This window comes from Chrysemys picta, chromosome 3 (genome assembly GCF_011386835.1).
Source record: "Chrysemys picta bellii isolate R12L10 chromosome 3, ASM1138683v2, whole genome shotgun sequence".
NCBI lineage: Eukaryota > Metazoa > Chordata > Testudines > Emydidae > Chrysemys > Chrysemys picta.
Genome location: NC_088793.1, coordinates 71,419,206 through 71,425,205, shown reverse-complemented (window position 1 = coordinate 71,425,205; position 6,000 = coordinate 71,419,206). Strand labels below are relative to the sequence as shown.

The 6,000-nt window shown below is 45.1% G+C and overlaps 1 protein-coding gene across 5 annotated transcripts in view; it reads left to right on the top strand.

Annotated features, from left to right (window-relative positions):
- The first annotated feature begins 2,353 nt into the window (after nt 1–2,353).
- The window catches only part of BACH2 (BTB domain and CNC homolog 2), a 252,104-nt gene continuing 248,457 nt past the window's right edge, over nt 2,354–6,000 (top strand). For 2 of the 5 annotated variants that reach the window (XM_065588206.1, XM_042857593.2), the window contains exon 1: nt 2,354–3,083. The gene's annotated coding sequence lies outside the window, so the exon portion shown is untranslated. Of the gene's footprint in view, nt 3,084–3,103; nt 4,181–6,000 lie in introns of those variants that run through there. The other 3 variants (XM_042857592.2, XM_005299733.5, XM_065588205.1) reach the window with 3 other exon arrangements.

Here is a 6,000-nt window from a genome sequence, read left to right as displayed (position 1 = left end):
AAAACCCATCTTCCTTTAAGACTAGTTGTGTCTCATTTTTAAAAGGTATTTAAGTGCCTAGTAGAATTTTTAAAAGCACATAGGTGCCTAACTCCCATCGGGCTCCTAGTTCCCTTCATTCTGCAGTGAATATTCACCCCAGTAGACACAATCCTGTTCTCACTGAAGTCAATGAAAGTTTTGCCAGAGACTAAAATGGAATGAAATGTCAGGAACCCAAATTCCAAAAGTCACTTAATTAGAGCTGACAGCTTTCAGTTTTATGTTTACTTTAAGTTATATTATTATAGTCACCTTAAAATACCAACTGGTAAGCTAAATAGCAAATATTGTTCCTTTCAGAAACTTAAGATATGGGCATAACTTCACAGGACAGTATTACAGATGGCTTTAGTCTGGTGGTTTTAACCAGGCCAGAAGGTGACTAAATTTCCCTTTTTCTAGATTTCCTTTTCTTAAGTTGCCACACTCAATTCAGCTTTGATTCACTCTGTGGCTGTATCTCTCAAAATGCATGGTGTACTATGGACTATATCAAATTTGAAATTGGTGGCGCTGGAGACATGTTGAGTCCTGTCTGAAGCTCTCTGCAATGATGCTGAATGGCTAGTAACTTGATAGCTTTATTTTTGTTTCTCATTCCTTTCAAATTATTTTTGTAGCTCTATGATAAATAAACAATAAAGGCAAACAAGGTCCCAATCCGGCAAACATTTAAACACAGGAGTAGTCTCACTGAAAACAACAGGATTTGTCATGTGCTTAAAGCTAAGCATGTGCATGTTTACATGCTTAAATAACACTTATGAACAAGATTTTACTTGAATAACACTCAAAAAGGAAATTTACAGTTGTGCGGCTTGATTCTCCATTTTCTTGCAGCTGATGTAGTCACTTGTACCTACGCAAAGTGGGTGTAAAATGCTACTAAATTAGAATGTTTGACACTCATTTTGCACAGCTGTTTATGATTACATAAAGTGCAAGACAGTGGAGAATCAATTGCAAAGCGATGACACTCCGTACTGTATCCTGTGTAAAATGCTGTATAAAATACATTGCATTAACTTGGTGTATTTGGAATGTATTTTGCGATTAATGAAGCATCAAAAATATGGCAGATATAATCATGGAAGGGAGCATCAGAAATTCCTCTTCACTGAGAGCAGTTGGAAGAGGGTGAAACTGTTCTTTTGCATTTTTTTAATTAAGTAAAAACTGATAAATGAGACAATGAAAACACACAATTATCTGACATAAAACAAAACATTCACAAATACCGAAATATTAATAATTACTAACTGTAGTTTTGTCGGCTGAGTCACTATCAAAATTCACTGCAAATTTTCTTAGGATCATCTTCTTTTCCAAGACCACTAACCCAATAAAATGTAAAAAAACGTAGTTATCAAAATCCCTGTCTTTAGAAAGATCCCCTCATGTGATCTGATTCTTAGCCTGCTGTGACACATTTAGCAGGTCACCTTTCTCTTTCTCGGAATACCCTTTTCTTAGGCTTATATCCTAGGCTTACCAAATTCTATTCACCTGTACTCACGGTAGTGGTGCTAGCTCTCATGATTTTTGGCATTTTCCTTAATGTCCCAGGTGCTGGAATTCAGGGAAGGCATAACAATCTTTTTTTTTTTAAGTAAAAAGTGAATCAAGTGCACCCCGAAGGCTCCAAAACCAGAAAGCAAAGACCCCCCCCCCCCGCACCATGTACTGTTTGTTTGTTTTTTAATCTCAGGACGTGTTTGCTATTCTTATCATTTGGAGGGGCTGGTGCATGAACACAGCGGGCTGGCAATTGCATTGGGGAGATGGTTTTCTTGGGGGCTGGAGGGGGTGTCGGCCAAGTGAAATATCGCTGGAATCAACATTTAGGATGCTGCCGTTGTTGTCACCGGGGTGGTGGAGGCGGGGGGATAGATTTCGTGCCAGGCCTACCAATTCTGAGGACAGTTTTTGCAAAGCTGATGCGCCCCTGGTCATTCCCACCGCTTAATGCAACACCCCGGCAGCCCCCGTGGGCCTGAATCGCTGCTCCCATTGCGCTCCCCCAGCCCCAGGATCCTGCGGCCCCTGGCTCCTCTGTGTCTGTGTTTCTTTAAGGGAGCAGAGCCCATCCACAGGAGCGCCTGGTCCGCCTCTGCAACCGTGAGAGCAGCACCTCCCCGCCGCTGGACCGGCCGCCCCAGCCTCCTCCCCGCGGGGCTCCGCATCAGCAGCGAGCCCCCAGCACCGAGAGCGAGGACTACAACTCCCAGCCTGCCCCTCGGCCGCGCGTGAGCACAACAGGGAGGCCGCCGGGAGAAGACGCTGGAGAGAGCGAGCGAGAAAGAGACACGGACTAGAACGCTGGAGAGGGAGGTGCGCGTGCGCCTGAGCGTGGGGATGCCGGTGAAGCCGCTATTCGTGGAGCGGCGCTACGCCTGTTTCTGCGCGAAGGCGTCCTCGCCGCCGAGGGAGAGGGCGCTACGCGGTTTACGTAGCGTTATTGTGAATGGGAAAGGCGGGCGGCGGTGGAGGAGGAGGAGGAGGGGGATGATGTCAGCCTGCGAATGTCAACAATGTAGCGATTGAGGGGAGTAGGCGGCGTTCCGTTGGGGAGAGCGCGAGCCACGGGGAGAGTGTAACCAACAGAACAGGGGCAGCCGCCGCAGCAGTAGCAACACGCCGCCGGGCTGCGAAGGCACCGAGTTGCCACCGCCTTGTGCAGCCGCCGCCAGTCCCGAGTGCAGCAACAGCAGCAGCAGCAGCGTAGCGATTCCTGTGCGACTCCCCCTCCCCACGTCCCCCTCCCCTGCTGCAGCCTTCCCTCCTCCTCCTGCTGCTCCCCGTCCCCTCCCTCTATTTTTCTCTGCAAAGACTTTGGAGGCAGCTGGTTTTTAAGCCATCGCCATGTGAGGTGCGTCTCCGCGGGTGCACATTCCTAATCGCAAAAAATAACCCTCCCCCTCCCTCATCAGCAAATCCAGCCCCCACCCCACCCCCTTCCACGTCCCACTCTGCCCCCGAGCCCCAACGGGCTGGGGAGGCTGCAGCGAGAGGAGAAGGATCGGAAGTTGCAGGCGAAGAAGGTGAGCACCCTTTTCGCAGCTCTTTTTCCCGGGGAATGATGGAGCTGAAGTTTGGTGGGTGTGCAGCTGGGAGAGCGGGGGGGAAGGGGGAGAGAGAGAAGGGGCGGATTTTCTCCGAGCCAGCTGCTGCGGGGGCATATTTAAAAACGAGCCCCGCTCTCAGGTTCGCAGGAGGGCGAACAGTAATTTCTAAAAGTGGGAACCAACCACAGAAACGTTGCGTAACTGAAAGTGTGTAAAAGGATCTGAAGTGTGTGTGTGTGAGAGAGAGAGTGAGTGAGTGAGTCCAGCTCGGCTGTTTGTTGCTGGCCGGTACTAGCTTAGCTTGACGCTTAGGGACCACCGCAAAGGGTGCCTTTTATGGGCGTTATGGTGGGGATGAAGGAGGAGCAGAGAGAGGGTGTCGAATGATGGTCAGCTCGCAGTTGCTTTAGTGTGCGCGCCAGAGGAAAGTGTAGATGGTATATTGCATGCATGGTGATGGGTGTTTTGAGTAAGCAGGAGGAGGAGCACAAGAGTAATAAGTCAGGCACGGGGGCTCTTGTTTTGTACGAGCGGAGGAAAGCAGCTGTCAGATTTCGAGGCCTTTTTAACGAGCAGCGAGAGGAGGGGGGATGAGGCGAAGACCCCTTGTCTACCCCCTCCTCCTTGTTTCCCCTTCGCATCTTTTATTTGGGCATTTTAGCTCTTTTGTGCTACGGCGACTGGCTCGATCTTTCTTAAAAAAGGAAATCCCACCCATAGGTTTTGCTATGCATTTGTTGGATCCAAGCCCCCCGGCGAGCAAAGAATGCCTAGGTTAACATAAAGCGAGGAGGGTGCTGCTAAAAAGCAAAGCAATTGGGATTGCATTTCCCTTTGGGTTCCTTGCACACACTTCCCTTAAGCAATGTGACAGAGTGTGAATTTTTGTCCTCGCTGGGTGGCTAAATACTTCCTGCCAGACCCCCCTTTATAGCCACCTTGTATGTAAAGCTCTTCTCATCAACCCGACTCCACCTCCCCCTTTCCTTTGATGGGGTTTTGTGTTCGGGATCTTATGTGTATCGCGACGTGAAACTGTTCAGTTCCCGGATTTCTCCCACTTTCCCCTTCGGGTAAGTGGTCACGTTGCGGTGTTCTGCAGTGGAGAGATGTTGGGGGTGTGTGTGTAGTTTCGAACTTACTGCCCCATGAAAGAGGGTCCTTTCTGTAGCTAGCTTGCTTGCTTCTGTGGCTTTTCTTTAAGAGTGGCTCAGCTATTTATTTCATTAGACACCTGCGTGGAGGTATTGGTCACACTCACTTGTAAAATGCCTGCGTGTGCTTGGGGTTCAAACCCTGTCTTCAAGCTAGTTTGTAACTTACTGCAAGTTGTTGCCAAACAGTGTAGTTGCTCAGTGTGTGTAACAGCCTGCAAAATAATTTTATTATTGACAGTGTCCTTGTGGTAAACGAGACCCAATTTTAATGGTTTCTGGCAAGCATCAGATCATTTCTTCATTTCTCAGATGACATCTTTTTGCTTCAGAGCAGTTTTTCTGTTAATTTCATCTGTTGAATGTATTTAACAAAAAAAGCTAATTTCTTTCCTGCCTAGTGGGGTCTGCAAATAAGATAGTGCTTATTGAGAGATGATGCTTTCCCCCACTCTGTTTGGAGTAAAATTAGAGAGCAAGGATAACTCTGATAACAATTTTCTCAGATCATTAAAATATAACATGTAGGCAAGGCCGTTAGCTGCAAAAGCTCTGGCTGTCATGAAAGAAGCTAAGTGTGAAATCATGCCTCTCCTTTTGTGGAACAGGCTATTTTTATAATACAGCGGGTGTCTTGCTTAAAATGCTTCAGTTATTGTGAGATCATCATACCCTTATTACTGAAGCCCTGGCAGCTCTGGAGTAAACTGCATTTTTCATTATTTAAGGTAATAATGAACATGAGGCAGAAATGGCACCTTGTTGGAATCAGACTTTAGTATCTAAAAAGATTGCTAAATTATAGTGTTGCTGTTTGCTCTGCTGTAGTTGAACATTTTGTCAGTGTTTTAATGATAAAATCCATTTTTTGAGACTTCATCATTGTCATAAAATTTGTATGCATTTTAATGTGATATTTTAGGTGTTGAGCGGAGAGCGAGTATTTTTATTTCTTTTTCTTTTTTTGAGTGGGTAGATTTGTATGAGATTTTTGTTTTAGCTGCATGTAAGTGTAGTTTGGAGGTGGTGTATTATTTGGTGTAGTTTGCTTGTATTATTTGACAATTGTTTGGATAAGGGAAAAATGAAATTTTGGGTAGGAAATGGAATAATTGCTTTTCATACGTTTGAATAGAATAAAATGGCTAAGGAAGTGTGTTAAGCATTTAACTACAGGGCTTGTGTAGTAACATTTTATTAATAACATTTCGGAAGGCACTTCAGCGTGTAAGTGAAAAGCTAAATTCTGCTTCAGATGAGTGCATATCCTTCTGAAATTCAAGATTGACTTGTGTGGGCCCATCACTGTAGTTAGTATCTCAGTGCCAATGTAGCAGGTAAATTGGCATAGTACTTCATTGTAGTATCATGGATATGTGCTTTTAAATATTGGTGTTCTTTTCACACTTAACCATCTAACTCCAAAGATTGATTTGAAGGTGTTGGACATTATGCATCAAAATCAGCTGCACAAAGTGGAAGGAAATCTTATCTAATAGTAAGAGCAGATGATAAAGAATCAGAATTTCACGTTTCTATTTCTAGCTTTTCCACTTTCCAGCTTTGAGATATTGGGCAAACCACTTACCCAAGGTGTGCCTCAGTTGACCAAATTGTAAAATGAGCAGGATAACAACATTACTAATGAAAAGTCCTATAGAAGCACAAGTAGTGTTAAGATGTAAAATTAGACAACATTGCATTTTTTTATGTGTACTAACATACATTTTTAAATGGCA